Below are 20,365 nucleotides of genomic sequence, written 5' to 3'. Positions count from 1 at the left end.
GAGGAGATGGAAAGCTGAAGTCAGAGGGGCTTATAAGCCTTATTTGTCATTTTAAAACCCTTTAATTATGTAATTATTTCTGTGATTTTGTAAACACATCCTTTAATTTTTTTTAATAAAAATCAAAAGACAATATATTTTCAAATATTAAAAAGGCGTATATATTTTAATTTTTTCTGAGACCAGCTGATGTAATTTAAAACAGTAGGGGGCCTCTGGATTTTGTATAGCTTAGGGCCTCAGCAAGTCTAAATCCGGCCCTGGGTGTGGTGTGGTGTAGTTTTAAATTTCTCCTTGTTTCTTTCACTCAAAGTATCTCTTGCGGCCACCATTCACTCCCAGTCTTTCATTAACCTTTCCCCCACAGTATTGTGCCCACCAGGCTCTAAGGCTTCTTCCTTGAGGATGAGACTCTGGGTTCACCAGAAACAAGATAACACTTTATTGGCAAAAGAAGCGTATTGGTGACAAGATGTTTTGTTAAGTTGCTCAGTAAAATGTTTCCCTTTTTACTCAGGTCTCTGTCAGCTTTTCCCCCTCACACTCTTATACTACTCTGACAGTATTGGATTTTTTTCTAAATTGCCCCCTCAAGCATATTTTCTTCCTCCTTTGGAATCTTAATGCCTTTCACAGCACTTCTGTATGATTCTGATGAGAAGACGGCTCCTCAGACTCTGTAGATTGACAACAACTGACAGCTCCTGAACACTCTGCCTTCTCTCTCCACACACACACTTCCTAGCTCCGCCCACACAGTCACCAACCAATCATCTCCCTCTTTCACCCCCCTTGTTCTTCTGACACTTACAACCATTTAAACTAAGAGAAACACACATGTGTAACTTGAAATCATTACACTGACATCCAATCATGTTCTGCTTCTCCTCCTGCCCAGAGCCTCTGTGCTGAGCTCTTGGTAGCCAGAAGAGTTTTAATGACTTTTCTGCCAATAAATGCCACTGACTAAGTTTGAGTAGGATGCTGAGTAGAGACAGGATTGCTCTCTTAACAGGGTTGTCCTAAGCAGTGACATAAACCCATTGCAAGAGTATTAATAAAGTTTAAGAGTATACACATAATCCATTTATGTTGACATACTTTAAATATGTGTGTATAAAGTGCCGTCAACCTGCAGCAGAACTAATGGTGACCACAGTAAGGGGCTTTCAAGGCAAGTGATTAAGTAGAGGTAGTTGTCCATCGCTGTCCTCTGCAGAGGCTTTCTTGGTGGTCTCCCCCCCAAGTACCAACCCTGCTTCACTTCCAAGATTGGGCTGTACCATGCCACCTTTCTTACCATTAATGTTAGCTTTTAAATGCATCATAATGATATGAATACATTGTGAAAAGAAAGAAAAAGTGTTTTAAAAGGACATATAAAGATATTAGTGTTGTTATTGTTGTTCAGTCACATAGTCGAGTCCGACTCTTTGTGAGTCACAACCCCATGGACCACATCATGCCAGGCCCACCTGTCTTCCACCGCCCTCCGGAGTCTGCTCAATTTCACGTTCGTTGCATCGGTAACACTCTAACCATCTCATCCTTTGCCGTCCACTTCCTCTGTTACCTTCAGTCTTTCCCAGTTACTGTAGTTACTTCATTTGTATACTACCTTTCTCCCCAATGGGGATCCAAAGCAGCTTACATTGTTCTCCATTTTATTTTTACAACAATCCTGTGAAGTAGAAGACGAAGAAAAGAGATTGGATTTATACCCCGCCCTTCACTACCCAAAGGAGTCTCAGAGCGGTTTACAAATTCCTTTCCCTCCCCCTTGAGGTAGGTGGGGCTGAGAGAACTCTGACAGAAACTGTTCTTTTTCAAGAACAGCTGTGCCAGAACTATGGCGTGCCCAAGGTCATCCAGCAGGTACAGGTGGAGGAGTGGAGAATCAAACCCGGTTCTCCCAGATTAGAGTCCGCGCACTTAACCACTATACCAAACTGGCTCTCTCAGATTAGGTTTAGAGAGTGATCTGCCGAAGGTTACTCAGCCAGCTTTCATGGCCGAGTGGGGATTCAAACCTGGGTCTCCCGTATCCTAGTCCAACACTAACCTCTACATCACAGAACTAACAGCTTGGCTCTGGATTTATAAATTAGTATATGTCATTTCTATAGACATGGGAGGGACAAATTAAAGACAAGTCCCTCATTTCCAAACTAAGAAGTGTTGGGGTTCTTAAGAAATTGATAACTATCACTAATACGTTTCAACTCCTGTAGTTTATATTCTTATCCTCTAGGTGTCTTCAGTGACCAGCATTCTTTAGAGAGAAAAGGGTTTCATAAAAAAAATTCCATGCAATAATGCATGCTGTATTACTATTGAGTGAAAAGGTTCTAGGCTTTAAAATTTCTCAATCCAGCTGAGCCAGTCTTCCTGCCCCTAAATTGCTTTTGCTGGGACTAAACAAAATTAAATGTTCATGATCCCATAGGCAAAGGAAGTATATTCACTGTTGGGCATCCCTTAAATCTGATTAGTTGCCTCTTAACACATGTTCCCTTTATTGCATTAGCTGATCTTGATTAGCCACTCCATCACCATGGCTTTCAGTGGCAAGGAGCTCATCATTCCCAGGTTAACAGGGTACAAAATTATATCAAAATACTGCCACATGGGATAGAAATCCTTGTAGCAAATCTTGTTTGTTACTAAGAAACCACAATTTTTTTTAAAAAAAAACCCTCTCTTCAAGAACTGTTGTACCTGACAGTAACCTTCTTCATTTAAAATGATTGGCTTTACTTGGGAGATCCGGGTTTGATTCCCCACTCCTTATCATGCAGCTGCCGGAGTGACCTTGGGTCAGTCATAAGTTCTTTCAGAGCTGTTCTCTCAAGGGCAGTTCTCGGTCAGAGCTCTCTCAGCCCCACCTGCTTCACAGGGTGTCTGTTGTGGGGAGGGGAAGGGAAAGAAGATTGTAAACAATTCTGAGACTCCTTCGGGTAGTGAAGGGCGGGGTATAAATCCAATCTCTTCTTCTTAAATAACAGCATAATAAAGAACAAAGTTAGTGTACAGTGACACCTTTAATACCAACAAAGTTCAATTTTGAAAGATTTTTTTAGCCCTACACATATGGATATTGAGTTCTCCTTGTATCTTTCCATATACTTTCTTTCTTTGTTTGTTTATACCTGTTTTCTTTGCAGTGGGAACCCAAAGCAGCTTACAACATTCCTCCTCCTCCATTGTCCTCACAACAACCCTGTGAGCCAGATTAAGCAGAGAAAGTATGATTGGTCCAAGGTTAGCCAGTAATCCTGCATGGCAGAGTGGGGATTTGAACCTGGGTTCTCCAGATCCTAGTCTGGTACTCTGACCACCACACTGTGCTGGCGCTCTATATGCTTCAGAAAGGGCAATTTTGAAGAGACAAAGGGAAAAAGTTAAAACATCCCACTGTTTCCTGCAGCTCTTCTACTTCCAATTGCAGCTTCTGAGGCTGTGGTTTTCCCCCCAAATGGGAGACTGTTCATTTGTCTCCATGTAGTATCTGGTTTGGCCCTCTGGGGCAGTTTTCTGGAATCAGAGCTTCATGTGTGCAACTTTTTTATTTTATTGACTTCATTTATACACCACCTTTCTCCCCTGTGGGGACCCAAAAGCAGCTTACATCATTTCCCCTTCCTCCATTCTATTGTCCCCCAACACTCCTAGGAGGTAGAATAACCTCCTGCAAAATCTGCCATTTTCTGCTGAAATGGAAGAACACCTTTTTCTAGTTACCAGTTCCTGAACCCTTACTCTAACTTAATTTTGGAACCCATGTTGCATCCTCATTCCTTCCCTTTTCTTCCTCAAATGTAACTTTTAATAGTAATACATCTGTTGTGAGCTGGAAGCGAGGCCAAAGCACTGCCACCTGCCGTGTGTCTCCTTGGCTAAAAACATAAATAAGGTAAATGTATAAAACGTATTTGAGATTCCTTTTCACAACCTTGAAACTTGTGGCTTGTAAGTTTGCAAAAATCAGTTTGTGCTGCTTGGGCAGAGGGAGATTCAGCTTTTAGACCCAGATTTCAGTTTTATTATTATTATTTATTTTATTTATTAATCAGATTTCTACCCTGCCCTCCCGCCGAAGCGGCTCAGGGCGGTTTACAAGCAATTTAAAACCAACATTCAGTTAAAACCAACAATTACAAAATATAAAATACAATTCCTTAAAATCTCAGCGAATACATCCTGTGGTAAAGTGCTAGTGCAACACCACCAGCGTAGTCGGTTCTTATTGGAACGCCTGGTGAAACAGTTCCGTTTTAACGGCTCTACGGAACTGCTGGAGGTCCCGTAGAACTCGAATCTCATGTGGGAGCTTGTTCCACAGCGTTGGCGCCGCCAGGGAGAATGCCCTGGTCCTAGTTGCCGCTAACCTGGCATCCCTAGGCCCAGGGGGGCCCAGGCGATTTTGCGTTCCTGATCGCAGTGCTCTTGGGGGAACATATGGGGAAAGGTGGACCCTCAGGTAGGCAGGCTCCAGACCATTTAGGGCTTTAAAGGTCAAAACCAGCACCTTGAATCGAATCCGGAACACTATTGGAAGCCAGTGCAATGACTTCAGCACAGGCTGTATGTGCTCTCACCTGGGGAGACCCATCAGCAGCCTGGACCAGCATTCTTTAGAGAGAAAAGGGTTTCATAAAAAAAATTCCATGCAATAATGCATGCTGTATTACTATTGAGTGAAAAGGTTCTAGGCTTTAAAATTTCTCAATCCAGCTGAGCCAGTCTTCCTGCCCCTAAATTGCTTTTGCTGGGACTAAACAAAATTAAATGTTCATGATCCCATAGGCAAAGGAAGTATATTCACTGTTGGGCATCCCTTAAATCTGATTAGTTGCCTCTTAACACATGTTCCCTTTATTTCATTAGCTGATCTTGATTAGCCACTCCATCACCATGGCTTTCAGTGGCAAGGAGCTCATCATTCCCAGGTTAACAGGGTACAAAATTATATCAAAATACTGCCCCATGTGACAGAAATCCTTGTAGCAAATCTTGTTTGTTACTAAGAAACCACAATTTTTATTTTATTTTTTAAAAATCTCTTTTCAAGAACTGTTGTACCTGACAGTAACCGTCTTCATTTAAAATGATTGGCTTTACTTGGAAGATCCGGGTTTGATTCCCCACTACTTATCATGCAGCTGCCGGAGTGACCACCCAACAACAGATAGAGCTGGGTGTCATCTGCATATTGATGACACCCAAGCCCGTGCCTCTGGGCATATAGATGTTAAATAACATTGGGGAGACCACTGACCCTTGGGGCACTCCACAGACCAGTGGGTGCCTTCGGGACTGCTTCTCCCCAAGTGCCACCCTTTGTCTATGACCCTGGAGAAAGGAGACAAGCCATTGCAAAGCCAGCCCCCGAATCCCCATGTCGGCGAGGTGGTGGGCGACCAGCCAATGATTGACCATGTAGAATGCTGCCGACAGATCTAACAGCAGCAGCACCGCCGTCCCACCCCGATCCAGATGCCTCCAGAGGTCATCTGTGAGGGCGACAAGTGCTGTCTCCGTCCCGTAGCCCAGGCGAAAGCCGAACTGGAAGGGATCCAGCGTGGAAGTGTCATCCAGAAAGCTCTGCAACTGTATCGCCACCACCCTCTCTATTAATTTGCCCAAATAGGGCAAATTGGAAACCGGTCAGTAGTTGGCCAATTCGGCCGGATCCAGGGATGGGGGTTTTTTTAAGAGAGAACGGACCATCACTTCCTTGAGAGCCCCTGGGAATAGGCCCTCAGAGAGGGACCTATTGATTATATCCCTAAGGGTGCCTCGAAACCCCTCGCAGCCAGCTTTAATTAGCCAGGAGGGGCACGAATCAAGGCTGCATGTGGTTGGACCTACCGTTGCGATCAGTCTATCAACTTCCTCTAGGCTGAGAGGCCCGAAATAATCCAGAATGGGACCAGAAGACGTGCATGGGGCCTCAAGTTCACATACTGTCTCAAGTGTGGTTGGGAGGTCGCGGTGGAGCGACAAGACTTTGCAAAATGGCTCACAAAAGCCTCACAGCCTATATCCAATTCCCTAACATTTTGTCTGCTCTGTGGCAGGGTGGTTAAAGACTGAATCGTTCTATACAATTGTGCCGGCCGCGAGCTTGCAGACGCAATCGTGGCTGCGTAGAACTCCCTCTTCGTAGCCTTGGTTGCCATCTCATACGACTTAATAAGCGCTCGATAGGATGCTCTTGACGCTTTGTCGCAAACCCGCCGCTACTGTCTCTCTAGGTGTCTGAGCCTTTCCTTCATCAGCCTCAGCTCCTGGGTATACCAAGGAGCCAGCCTTGAGCGAGGGCATTGAGGGCGTCTGGGAGCGATCTCGTCAATGGCTGCCTAGAGTTGGCTATGCCAGTCCTCGACAAGCTCATCTAACAAGCCGTCAGGGGGCAGTGGATCACGAAGAGCCATCTGAAGCCGCAGTGGGTCCATTTGGCTCCGCAGGCGAGCCAAAATCCGCTCTCCGTCCAAACAGGGTTGGGGTGACAAGTTCACTCGGACCCACAGGGCATGGTGGTCCGACCATGGAACTGCCATAGCAGTAATCTGGTTCACTGTAACCCCACCACGAAGATCAAATCAATCGTGTGACCAGCCTGGTGAGTGGGGGCCATTACATATTGGGGGAGTCCTAGCACCGCCATGGATGATGCCAGGTCCACCGCCCGGGAGGAGGCCGCATCGTCGACATGGACGTTAAAATCACCCAGGACTAACAGCCTAGGGTGTTCCAATGCCCAGCCCGATACGGCCTCCACCAGAGATGGCAGGCTGTTAGCTGGTGCGTTAGGCGGATGGTACACTAGCCAAACAGCCAAACTCTCCCCGGTTTCCCACACAAAGCCAGCACACTCAATGCCTGCGATCCTCACCACTGGGAGTGCCCTGAAGGAGTAAGCCTCCCGAATGAACAAAGCCACTCCTCCCCCCCCGCCCCAAAGTCTGAGATTGGTGGAGGACCGAGAACCCAGGAGGACCCACGTCTCGGTCACGCACGCCAGCAGGAAGCCCCACAGGACAGAGGTCTTATTATTTATGGACCTGGCATTTATGGACAGCACCAATGTTGGAGTGGGGTTTTTAATCCTTGCCCCACTGTCTGCCACCTTCGGGATGGGACACAGGCTGGAAGGTGGCCGAGCTTCTCCATTTCTCTGCCCCCTTCCCTTCCATCTCCGCCTGGTCCCACCACTATACCTTCCCCTCCCCACAAGCACTGGAATTCCCTGCCTGGCCATTACTCCCTGGTGATCTTTGTTGGCTGCACTCAGCTCGAACCACAGATTCACCCGTTTAGTTGGCCGATATTCCAGTTTACTACGTGCTGCTATTATTTTATGAAAACAACCCGTTTATAATTAACTAATCTAATACAATAGGGTCTATTCTAATCCCACTCTAGCAGTTTGGGTTTTAAACTCTTATTTTTATAGCAATAACTTGAGTTTTTAAAAGATTTCTGCAACCTAATAAGATTCTTGTGTGTTGAAAATCTGTTGAATTATTTGTTCCTACAATAATTGTTTTCTGCACTGGGTAAAATGGCTTCAGTGCTTTGAAGGAGAAGCACATCAAAGCCCATTTACCACCCGCCCTTTCTCAAAACCTTCCTGCTTGCCCATCCCAGATATGGCAATCTCTTTCCAAGCAATTACCGTGTTCTCTTTCTGTAAGCTAAATGTATAGCTTGAAGCCTTGAAGTAAACTTGGGCTCTGCACTTTTAGCTTCTAACAGGACCCTGCTGATGTTCTTGTCAGAATCCTGGTTAAATCAGTTCTCAACACCATTCACTTTGAGGAAAGGTAACTTTATTGAGACATTGATAGATACCATACTGGACACAAGCTATTGTTAGGACTGAAGTTGAATGTGCAAAGGTTGCAGATATAGTGATTTTGTACGTACCCCTCCCAGAGCATCCCTCCCACCAGAATTAAAAGACACAAGCTATTGTTAGGACTGAAGTTGAATGTGCAAAGGTTGCAGATATAGTGATTTTGTACGTACCCCTCCCAGAGAATCCCTCCCACCAGAATTAACAGTCGCCTACTCCCCCACACACACGTAGCCTCTACATAGCAAGGAAAACAGTAACAGACATTTGAGAAGCCAGGACATTTGGCACCACTATGGTGACAAGCCCCTGGCACATCAAAGAGAGAGGAACCCCCTCTCTCAATGGCAGGCGAGCTGTAAAATGCATAGGGAGCCTGACAGTTCTTCATTTGCTGAAACCTTTGGTAAAATGCGTTAGCTGAAGGGCAGTTCTTCACTAACGAGCTGCATTTTACTCATACTGCCCTATATTTTAGTACTTGATATCTGATCCACTGTACTAATTAAGTGGTATACTTTGATTATCCAAGGCCAGGATGTAGTCACTAATCCAGCTGCAGAGTGATGATCTACTTAAATTCTACGTAGGCTGGCTTGTTAGATACAATGGCAGTCAAATTGCATACTATCACTCTGCTTACATTTCTCTCAGCTTCATTAGCTCTTTTCTGCTGTTTTCTGGCTGATCTATAGATTTTAGTTTGTGGAAAATATGGATGACCTTGTTACTGCAATCCTAAAATGTATTGAGTGATGATTGGATGGAGCTTGGTTTGAATTAGACAAAATGGTCTAGTTGAGAACAAATTGTTTTATTAATTGAGATACATTTTCTAGAAATTCAACAGCTGAGCTTTTTCTCATTCTATGTCACACAGGTAGTGGAAGATACAATAGATCTGAAGTGATTTTTTAAAAAACCATGTCGCAGAAAAATACCCCAGCTTATTCAGGTCACTACTATATTTTTGTTTCATAAAGCTTAATAAATGGTAACCAACACTGAAGGGTCCTATCTTGCCTTCCATTTTCCTTCCCAAAGTTGAACATATTATATGACTTCCATCATTTTTGTAGTATTCCCAACCCTATAAAACCATTCCTTAATGGAGATTGAGGCTAAAGGTCGCCATTTCGAAGGATCATATTTATTTGAGAGTATTTCTGCCCTACCTTTTCAGAGTCCTGCTCAAGGCAGCTTACAGTTAAAAACCACAATATTAAAATACAAGGCATTGGACAAAAGCAGCATAAAAAACTATCCATAAAACTAGGGTTGCCAGGTTCCAGGTCGTGGCTGGAGATCTCCCAGAATTACAGCTGGTCTCCAGGTTACAGAAATCAGCTCCACTGGAGAAAATGTCTGCTTTGGAAGGTAGATTATATGACATTGTATTCCACTGAGGCTCCTTCCCTCACAAAACCCCACCTTCCCCAGGCTTCACCCCCAAAATCTCCAAGAATTTCCAACCCAGAGATGGTAACTCTACATAGAACAAAAGCAGATAAAAAGCTGATAAGATTAAAAAACCCTAATTAAAAGCCTCGGGCCTAAAAGAAAGCCTCAAAGGAGAGGTGTTCCAGATGCCAGCACAGAAAAGACTCTGTCTCTAGTCACCACCTGCCTCACTTCTGAAGGCAGGTCGCACAGAGAGCAGAGCTTGACAGGCAGTTCTTAACTGGTGTGCTGGATAATATATTTGCAGTAGCTAATAATATCCAGATTGTTTGCTGTTCCCTACTAGTTGAATCTCTCCTATATAATAATTCTGTTTTGGGGTGGCAAGATTCGATGCGCACCAAAATCAGTTGGCTACCTGAACTGCCACTCAGAAACGGGTCCCTGGCCACTGGCTGCATTGCCTTCGTCCCGCTGACAGAAGCACCACACAGTGTCTCAGCCTCAGTGTGCTGGGAGTTGACGGTTGGCCCGGACGCTCCGGTGGGTGGAGGGCCCAGAGGGAGGTGGAGGACAACGGGGGGGGGGAGCCTCTGTCTACAGCTTTTTGTATTTTGTCCCACAACGAGCTGGCTTCTGAGGCCTCTGGGAGGGCCAGGTGGCATGGGGCCTCTCCTTCGGTGGTGCAGCGCCTGTCGCCGGCCTGTCATCACCCCCTCCGCTGCCTTCAGAAGCCACTGGGAGGGCCGGGTGGTGTGGAGCCTCTCCGGCGGCGCACCACTCGTCGCCGGCCTGTCTTCGCCCCTTCTGGCTTCTAAAGCTACTGGGAGGGCCAGGTGGCATGGGGCCTCTCCTTCAGCAGTGCAATGCCCGTTGCCAGCCCCTCTTTGCCCCTCCCGCTGCCTTCTGAAGCCGGTGGGATGACCAGGTAGCATGGGGCCTCTCCTTCGGCACAGCACCACCCATTGCCGGGCCCTCTTTGCCCCCCCCCCCCTGCTACCTTCTGAAGCTGCTGGGAGGGCCGGGTGGCATGGGGCCTCTCCTCCGCCCGTCGCCAACCATCTCCCCCCCCCTGTCTTTTATATGGCTATCTGCGGGGAGGATGCAGGCCACAGCTGCAGGCAGGAGCACTCTCCCAGGCCCTCTCTAGAGCTCGTTGCATTTATTTCCTCAACGGGCGTTATTACTAGTTATCCATAAAACCCAACAATATATAAATGGGTTCAGTATAAGCGGGTCAAGGCGTTATTTAATGTGCAACCAGACACAAAATGTGAAATTACAGAGGGAAATGTGCAGTTCCAAAAGAACACTTGTGCTGTTCAAAAAGTACGATCTTCTGTATTAGTATTGTCAATTTCCCTGTTCTGAGGAATTCCCCTCCCATGTAGGTTTCTGGATTGTGACTTTATGCAACAAGCATGTGTCCATATACAAGAAGATGCACAGGTGCATTGTACTGGCACACAAAATGCATGAATTACAACTGCAAACCACTGTGCAGGTCCATATCTACCTTTTGAAAAGCTTGATCATATTTATATCTAAAGGGATTTTGAGGTCTTTATGATGTGATCCACAGATGAGTGGAATTCATGGACGTTGTCTTTCCTGTTCCACAAGAACAAGCAACACAGACCAATCTGTACACACTGAGGGGTGCATGAAAAATTATCAACAACTGACAACCATTAAAGAGAGTGTGCTTAGAGTGGTGTAACTCTGCTTAGGACATCTACTTCTGCTTCATTGACTATGCTAAAGCTTTTGACTGTGTGGATCACAACAAACTATGGCAGGTCCTTAAAGAGATGGGTGTACCAGACCACCTCACATGTCTCTTGAGAAACCTGTATAAGGGTCAAGAAGCAACAGTTAGAACCGGATATGGAACAACTGATTGGTTTAGCATAGGAAAAGGAGTACGACAAGGATGTATATTGTCACCTTGCTTATTTAATATATATGCAGAGTACATCATGCGAAATGCTGGCCTGGATGAATCACAAGCGGGAATTAAGATTGCTGGGGAAAAGATCAACAACCTCAGATATGCAGATGATACCACTCTAATGGCAGAAAGTGAAGAGGACCTAAAGAGCCTCTTGCTCAGGGTAAAAGAGGAGAGCGCAAAAGTGGGCTTGAAGCTCAACATCAAAAAAACTAAGATCATGGCATCCGGTCCCATCACTCCTTGGCAAATAGAAGAGGAAGTTGTTGAAGTAGTGACAGACTTCACGTTCCTGGGATCCCAAATCACCGCAGACTGTGACTGCAGCCATGAAATTAAAAGACGCCTGCTACTTGGGAGGAAAGCGATGGCGAACCTAAACAGCATGATAAAAAGTAGAGACATCACCCTGCCAACAAAAATACGCATGGTCCAAGCAATGGTATTCCCAGTAGTCATGTATGGCTGCGAGAGTTGGACTATAAGGAAGGCCGAGCGCCGAAGAATAGATTCTTTTGAACTATGGTGCTGGAGAAGACTCTTGAGAGTCCCTTGGACTGCAAGAAGATCAAATCAGTCAATCCTACAAGAAACCAACCCTGACTGTTCCCTGGAAGGCCAGATAATGAAACTGAAGCTAAAATACTTTGGCCACCAAATGAGAAGGGAGCACTCACTGGAGAAGACCCTGATGCTGGGAAAGATTGAAGGTCAAAGAAGACGGGGACGGCAAAGGATGAGATGGTTGGACAGTGTCATTGATGCAACGAACATGAAACTGAGCAAACTTCAGAGAACAACGAAAGACAAGAGGGCCTGGCGGGATCTAGTCCATGGGGTCGCGAAGAGTCGGACTCGACTATGCGACTGAACAACAAAAATAACATTACAGAGGCTCAAAGGTTAAGATGCTGAGCTGTAGGCGGGAAGGTCTGTAGTTTGGCAGTTTGAGACCCTAGTGCTTCGTGTTGGAGTGAGCTCCCGTCTCTGGCCCCAGCTCCTGCTAACCTAGCAGTTCAAAAGCAAGAAATTGCAAGTAGATAAATAGGTACCACTTTGGTGGGAAGGTAACAGCATTCCATGCACCTTGGTGTTTAGTCATGCTGGCCACATGCCCATGGAGAAGTCTTTGGACAGCGCTGGCTCTTCGGCTTAGAAATGGAGATGAGCACTGCCCCCTAGAGTTGGATTCGACTGGCTTTCGAGCAAGGGAAACCTTTACCTTTATTACATTACTAGGCTCCAGATGGCATCTAATATTTTTTTTTGACCAGGAGAGAAAGGTATACAATTGAACCGTTATTCAAGGGAAGTATATCTGACCATGGCAGCAAGTTATCTAGAATGAGGCCTCTGATTTATATCTTTGCTTTAGGTCACAGATAATGATTATAAAACAATCTCACCTTGGTCTAAGTTTAAGAAATGACTATTATTGTAATATCTGGAGCCATTCTGTAATAACATTGTTTGACCACTGAGGAAGTCTAGTTGGCCAAAACACATTTGGTCAGGGTCAATAATGGTCTGTCTTTGAGATTAACATAACATTTTATTCTGAATTGAGGCTATTGCTTAGGCCTATATTTGTTTTTACTGAAATTGTAATAAATGCATGCATATTTTTGTATATTTGGTAATAATTATTCAAGTTTGTACACAGAACTATTGGGCCCTTATATTCTGATTTCCTTGAACTGTTTGGCCAGTGTGTGAGACAGTATGCTGGACTAGATAGACCACTGGCCTGGTCCAGCAGGGCTCTTATGTTCTTATGAGTGAAAGCTTTAATTTTTTCAGTTGTAAGTTATACTTCCTGCAATATCTAAAAAAACACCTCTATTAGGTTGTGGTAGCATGCAGATTTATTTAAATTCAGTTTCATCTGTTCAAAGGCAAATAAGTAATCTAAAGTTCTCTAATTGGTAGCCTTAGAAAATCTTTTCATTTCAGATTAGTTACTTCTATTTAAAGTTTCACAACTGTGTCAGTAAAAAACAACAACATTTTCCTCAAATTGAACTGTTAAAACCTAGAAATTGTCCAGAGGTCCCTGTCATCTGGGAGCTTCCTGCAGCCCCTGTGTTGTCAGTAGGGAATTTTAGTGTAGGAGGAAAGTGTTTAATTGCCATTTTACCTGTCGAAGACATCTTTTGACATACATGATGAGCCAGCTTCGTTTGACTGTTGTCTTCTTAAGAGGTGGAATTCCTCAGCCCACACTTTGCTGAATGTTGACTACTTCTTTATTTACTCATTGTGCCTTTGAATTTTGCCCGGACTGGGCATTTTCTGTTAAGCACCAGCTGAAGTCAAACTCGTCAGTTGCAGCATTGTCGAACAGCCTACATGGCTTCCCACACAGTGCCTTCCTCAAAGAGAAAATGGGGATGCCTTTTTCTTTGAAGAAGCACTTTGGAAACAAAAGGGATTTCCCTATGTGTTAATGGGCCTAAGCATCTTTTTCTTCCACACAGCAGCAGCTAACTGGCTGCTAAGTCCAGCTGTATTTTGAAAATATTTGGGAGTGATCACAATTCAGGTTCCAGCTCTGTCTAAGGGATATAAATATCTAAGTGTTTCTTTTGAGTGGATGCTACAGAGCCAGCCAATATATGTTAATTATTTCTTTGGTAGTTTGGGAGTGAAGAATACTCTGTAAGAAAATGACAGCTTAGAAGGTTCATAAACAGGGAACATTACTATCTTCAAGTATCTGTTTGGGTGTATCCATACTACAAATTTGTATTGGTTTACAACTGTTATGGTTTCCCAAAAATTAGAGTCCAATATCACCTAAAAGACCAACAAAATTTTCTAGAGTATAACCTGTCACTTCTGAACTTTCACTCACAAAAGCTTATACCCTGTAAAATTCTGTTGGTCTTTAGGTGATACGGGACTCTAATTTTGTTCTACTACTACAGACTAACACAACTACCCACATGAAACTATCTTCAAAGAAGGCTTCCCAAAAAGTATCCTAAACATTGTGGTTTGTTGAGGGTGCTGAAAATTCTTAATTAAAGGATCCTATTCATTTTCACAGTTCTTTTGTAATAGGGAATGAGTGATTATTTTGTTAATGATTGCCATGTAGATTGGACCTTACAATGTTAGCTTCTCTCCAAACACCTCTTTCGTGGTTTGAACCTCTAAAATTGCCTTATACTGGGTGCGTTCAGACGGGGGATTTACAACGGAATAGGTGACGGTTCCAACCGGTGTACTTACCGGCGTTCACACTGCCTCCTGTCCCTAACCGTTGTAAACAGCTTTACACCGTTGTACTCTGCCACTAGGTCCCCAAGTGGTGGTATCCTTAGTACAACGGTCGTAATCGCTGTACCCCTCCGCTTGAACGCTCTCCAATGTTGTACAGGCACTTCCGTTTGGAAGCCTGAGGCTTCCGCTTTTTGCCCGCCATTTTATCTAGGTTGGCGATATGCGCTTGGGCGAAGCTTCGCCCCGTTGTTAATAAAGAAATTAAAAGGTTGTTATGTGCTTCTGCAAAGCTGCCTCTCCTCTTCCCCTGCCCACCGCTGCTGTTGCTGCTGCTGCAGCCGCTTTTCCTCTGGCTGCGGCTGCAGAGTGTTTTTCATGATTCTGCCCTGCCCTCCTCCTCCTCCTCCTCCCTCCTTCCTCCTCGGCTGCTGTGGACTAACTCTCCTCCTCCGGGGTGGCGAGGGAGGGGAGTTTGTCAATGGGCAGCCGGCAGCGGGCCTGACTCACGCATGCAAAAAAAAAAAAGAGGGAGGAGAGGTGGGAGGGGGCGACACAAGTGCAAGGATCTCCGCTTCCTCCCCTGCAGGAGCCGGCAGCTCCTCCCCGGGAGACTGCCTGTCCGGGCTCCCTGCCCGGCCTCGTTTGCCCGTGCTCTTCACCCCCCTCCCTCCTTCCCGGCTCCATTTGCTGTCAAAAAAACAATAAAACAACAGCGCACGCGCCCCGAGAGCCCAGCGGCAGCCGATCGGCTACATTAGAAGGAAGCCTGCCTATGCGCATGTGCAAACTCTGTAAAAATAAAATAAAAAATGCCGATGTGCTCTCCTGAGTGCCTGAGCTGTGGACGGGCATATTGCGATGTGCTGGAGGTGAGTGTGATCGCGTTTCAACCGGCATAAACTGCAACGGTTCCAACCGGTACAGTTTATGCCGGCTGAAACGCCCCGTCTGAATGCACCCACTGAGTAAGACCACTGGTGTATCTATCTGTGGCATATTGTCTACTCTGATTGGCAGTGACTCTTCAGAACCTTGGCCAGAAGTCTTTCCCAAATGTGCTATAGTGATTAGAGTGTTGGACTAGCATCTGGGAGGCCCAGGTTTGAATCTGCACTCTCCCGTGGAAGCTCCCTGGGTCTGTTGGACCAGTCACTCACACTCAGCCTAAACTGCCTCATGCTGTTGACAGGATAAAATGGAGAAAGGGAGAATGATGTTGTAAGCCACTCTGAGTATCCGTTGGGGAAAAAAGCCAGGGTATAAACATCTAAAGAAATAAACCACAATACTAGGACCTTTTCACTGGTGATGCTGGGGTTTGAACCTGGGACTTTCTGCGTGCAGCCCCTAGCCTTAACTGGCTTGTTGCTTGTATCTTCTCATGTCCCCAAATAAATTTGACATTTACCAAAATATCGGCCTTTTCTCCATCTTGCTCCTTGCTCACTAAGCTCACCTCCTGGTTCTAGGACATGTGATGTTATGTCCAATCTAAGACCAGTGTCATGATTTTGAATACATACAAAGAAATTAATTATGCTAAAAGGAGTAGAAATGATACATGTAATGTCTTTCGGAGTTACAGTTCTGTTTTCAGTAGTTTTCCCCCCTGGAGTATGTTAAGTCTGTCTTATAAATAGGAGCAAATTTGAAATATACAGAGAAATAGTAATGGGCTTCTAACTGACTTTGAGTCTGTGTAAAGCTTGAAGGCTGTATAACTCCTCAAACTTGGGAACAGGTTGTATGAAAGACTGGAGACTGCATCTGAATATTTTTTTAGGATAGCCCAGAGACTGGGGGGAAATCCTGAAGTCTAACCATTCATGTGTTTTAATTAAAGATGACTGCAGATGGGAGCAGATACAACTCTAAGACACCTGCTAATAGCTGTTAGCAAACTGAGAGCCCCCCCTTACAAATGTATCCTTTCCCTGCATCCCCTCCCCTGCCTAGAGCATGTTTCCCTCCCTTGCTTAACTGTGCTTTGCCATTGCATTAGCTCCCATGTGCGTTTATTTAGAAAATGTATTAACTCACCAAACAGCCATCTGAAGTTATTCACAAAGTGAGAACAATACAATAAAACATAAAAAGAACTGAATAATGATCAATAATCAAGCCATAAAAACCAGCAAGGCGCATAAAAAGATCAGAAAACAACATTCAGAAGTCTAAAATGACATTGATAAAACTGCCTTCAGCCTAGAAGCAGACCATAAAAACATTAAAACGAAGTTAACCACTCAGGTAAAATCCTGGGTAAAAGTTATTTTATTGGCTTGGAGTCTAGAGGATAGAGTTACGTGGCAGGCAAGCCCCAGAGGGGGGAGTGCATTCCAAAGGTAAGGTGCCACTACTGAAAAAGCCTCATCTCTGATCACCACTCTTCTCACTTCTGCGGTCAGGCACAGAGAGCACAGCTTGGGAAGAGAATCTTAACTGGTGGGCTGGACAGTAAAGAAGGAGGCGAAGCAAAGTTTCTGTTAAATCCAGTCCTGAAATGACAGTTAGAAATGAGTAATGAATAGTTTGAAATAAACTAAACATGACAAAGGGAGATCCATTAATAGAACCATCATTTAAATTGTAGCATTAAAGGGGGGTTAACTCTTTTCCTCTCTCTCTTTCTAAAAAGCGGAATTCTCCCCTTCCTGGCTGATTTGTCCTATAGGTGAAAACAGAGGAAGTTGCAGAGAAACATAAAGGTAGGGTACCTTCTTGGACCCCCCCCCTCCCATGCAAACAACCCTGAGGGGCCATTCACATTGCAAAGCTTGTGCAGGGGAAAAATTAATTCCCTTTCTCCATGCTGCATTCTCAACCCAAAATGAGGCCACGCGAAGCTGTAACTAAAATGTAAAAAAAATAAAATACTGGGAATCTATTCATGTCTAGTTTGGCTCTCTACCCTTCAGAGAACATTAATATCAATGAACCACTTATCTGCTGTTGGGTGGCAGTGGAAGAGGGGGAGTTATATAACAAGGGTGTGCTCCTTCCCAAAGTTGGCTCCTGATTTGCTGACTACAATCCACAGCAAACGACTGTTATGTCTGTAGTGGCCTTAGGAACTGGAACATTAGGTATACTTAATATTAGTGCAATTAATCAGCTAAACTTTTAATCACCAACTAAATTGTGTGCTTTGTACAGCCCTTGGCATAATGCCAATATGTAAATAAGTGATAGCAGTGTGATCATCACAAGACTGCAGATTGTACAAGCTAAGCAGAATAAAGGGATAAAATAAAATATCTGCCTACTACCAAAGTCATAGTAACAAATTTTGTCCCTCAGTTTGAGAACAGGAGAGTTGAAATGAAAAAAACGCTGCCATAGCCATTAGTTTTGGAAAAAGCATTTCAGATACATCTACTTAACCAGCCTTGGGTTGTACAGGAAACAGGTAGCTGAATTTGAATCCATTGTTTCCCAAGAACTGCTTTTACTCCATTCATAACTCTCACTAGCGAGTTTTCTCCTCTAACCATCAATATAACAGCGTGGCAATATTGCCTCATCAGTCATGATTTAGTTAATGTTTTCTGAATTTAGTAATTTTTGATTAAAATTTAATGTGAACATATCATATCATATGCCACGTATATTATTGCAGCCATTAATCAAGTAACCTTATTAATGAAATGTCGGAAGGCTGGGTGAAAAAGAAGCCACAAGTTTGATATATGTTTGGCATGGCTCTATGAATGATTGCTGGGAGGGAGACAGTGACGCCAATTGTACAAAGCTTCATTAATATAAATTTACAGTATTCTATGTATTGTATCAGCAGATATTCTAACCTTAGTTAAGTCTAATGCTTAATTTGCTGAAAGGGACTAAATATTAATAATCTTGAAAAATATGACATATATGGTTAGCTCTCATAATGCCATGATGATTCATACTATATCTTAATGCCTTTTGTAATAAAACATGTACCAAAAATGTTGTCAGACTTAATGGATCTTTCTGTTGTTGTTTAGATGGAAAAGCAAATGTTTGATGCGTGCTCAATTAAAATGAATGAATGCACTTTTTACTTTGAAAAACAAGGTGTCTAACAGCACATGACTTCACATAGCAACCCTCCCCACCAAAATTAAGAAACATGGAGATGCTGCCAAAAATGAGAGCCCCTTGTCAAGTTTTCCCCTGCCGCAGCATTTAACTCAGCCTTCTCTCCTGCTGTCAGTATTGTGTGTTGTTTTCCTGCCCACCCCCAGTTCCATATCATAGACAACAGGAGCAGGGGCAGACTGACCATTTGACTTACAGGAAAAGTTCTTGGTGGGTCACTGCCCTAAAGGGCAGCTAGTGGTCAGAAGCAAGCATAACCAAGCTCTACCAACACTGCCAGATTCTCGGGCCACTTGGCTCAGACCCTTCATTGGTAATGATAATTGGTGTCAGTTCACCACTTATCTTTTCCCACACTGCTACCAGTTTCCAGTAGGAGGCAGTAGGTTAATACCCATTATTTGCACCACTGAGCTGAGTGACCTCTACAGGGCTGGCTTGTAGGAGCAGGATATTTGGTTAATATAGCAAAGTTTGCCCAGTCATAGAAGCATGATACTGAGTGCAGTAAATAAATCTCTCAAGAAGTAAATTGCAAAAAAGGAAAATTTATTTATCAAATTTATACACCGCCCTCCTGGTCGAGGTTCACAGAAACCAAATATCCCCTTCATTTATACATGATGAACAGAATCTTATAAATGCATGTTGATTCCAACCCCCATATTGTCTCACTTCCACTTTCCTGGGTTGCAGTGTGCCGAATGGGAATCCCCCACACCAGTGTATTATCATAGAAGTGTCTATTTCTTTCTCTGAGCATGAAATGAAGCTTTGTTAACAGATCACAGAAGAAGGTGCGTTTAATTGGATGGATGGCCCCTTTGATTCACACCATTTTCCATTGAACTTACCCCCCTCCAAAAAAAAAGTCTAAAACTCTGCTCTGGTTTGACTCCACATAATTTGCTATAGAATCATAGAGTTAAAGGGGGCCATACAGACCATCTAGTCCAACCCCCTGCCCAATGCAGGACCAGCCTAAAGCATCCCTGACAAATATTCATCCAGCCTCTTCTTGAAGGTTGCCAGCAGAGGTCATTTCGGGGGGATCGTGGGGGATCGCAGTTCTCCCGGGTGAGGTATGGGGGTGGGGCACATGACGAAGCCCCGCCCCCTGCTTCCGGCCACCCCGCTTCCGGCCCTCATTCAGCCAGGAGGAGGCAGGAGAAGAGGGAGGGTAAGTTGCTTCCTCCCTACCTCTCCCCACCCCTGCCTGCCTGGGGCCAGGGAGGGCCTTCGCGGGGCTTCCTTGCACTCCCACCAGCCTTGCAGGTCCACCGCCGGGCCCCTCATGAGTTCCCCTAGCTCTTTTTCTACGAAACGACCCCTGGTTGCCAGTGAAGGGGAGCTTACCACCTCCCTAGGCAGCTGATTCCACCTTTGAACCACCCTGACTATTAAAAAGTTTTTCCTAATATCCAGCCAATACCTTTCTGCATGTAATTTAAAACCATTCGTTCGGGTCCTATCCTCTGCTGCCAACTGGAACAGCTCCTTGTCCTCCTCCAAATGACATCCTTTCAAATATTTAAAGAGAGCAATCATGTCCCCTCTCAATCTCCTCTTCTCCAAACTAAACATTCCCAAGGCCCTTAGCCTTTCCTCGTAGGGCTCAGTCTCCAGACCCCTGATCATCCTCGTCGCTCTCTTCTGCACCCTCTCGATTTTGTCCATATCCTTTTTGAAGTGAGGCCTCCAGAACTGCACACAGTACTCCAGGTGCGGCCTGACCAAGGCAGTATACAGAGGGGCTATGACCTCCTGCGATTTCGATGCTATGGCCCTTTTAATACAACCCAAGTCTGATATTGCCTTTTTTGCCACCGCATCACACTGACTGT

The sequence above is a fragment of the Gekko japonicus genome, unplaced genomic scaffold, assembly GCF_001447785.1.
Source record: "Gekko japonicus isolate JY-2015 unplaced genomic scaffold, Gekko_japonicus_V1.1 scaffold1183, whole genome shotgun sequence".
Taxonomy (NCBI): Eukaryota; Metazoa; Chordata; class Lepidosauria; order Squamata; family Gekkonidae; genus Gekko; species Gekko japonicus.
This window is presented reverse-complemented; position numbering follows the sequence as displayed.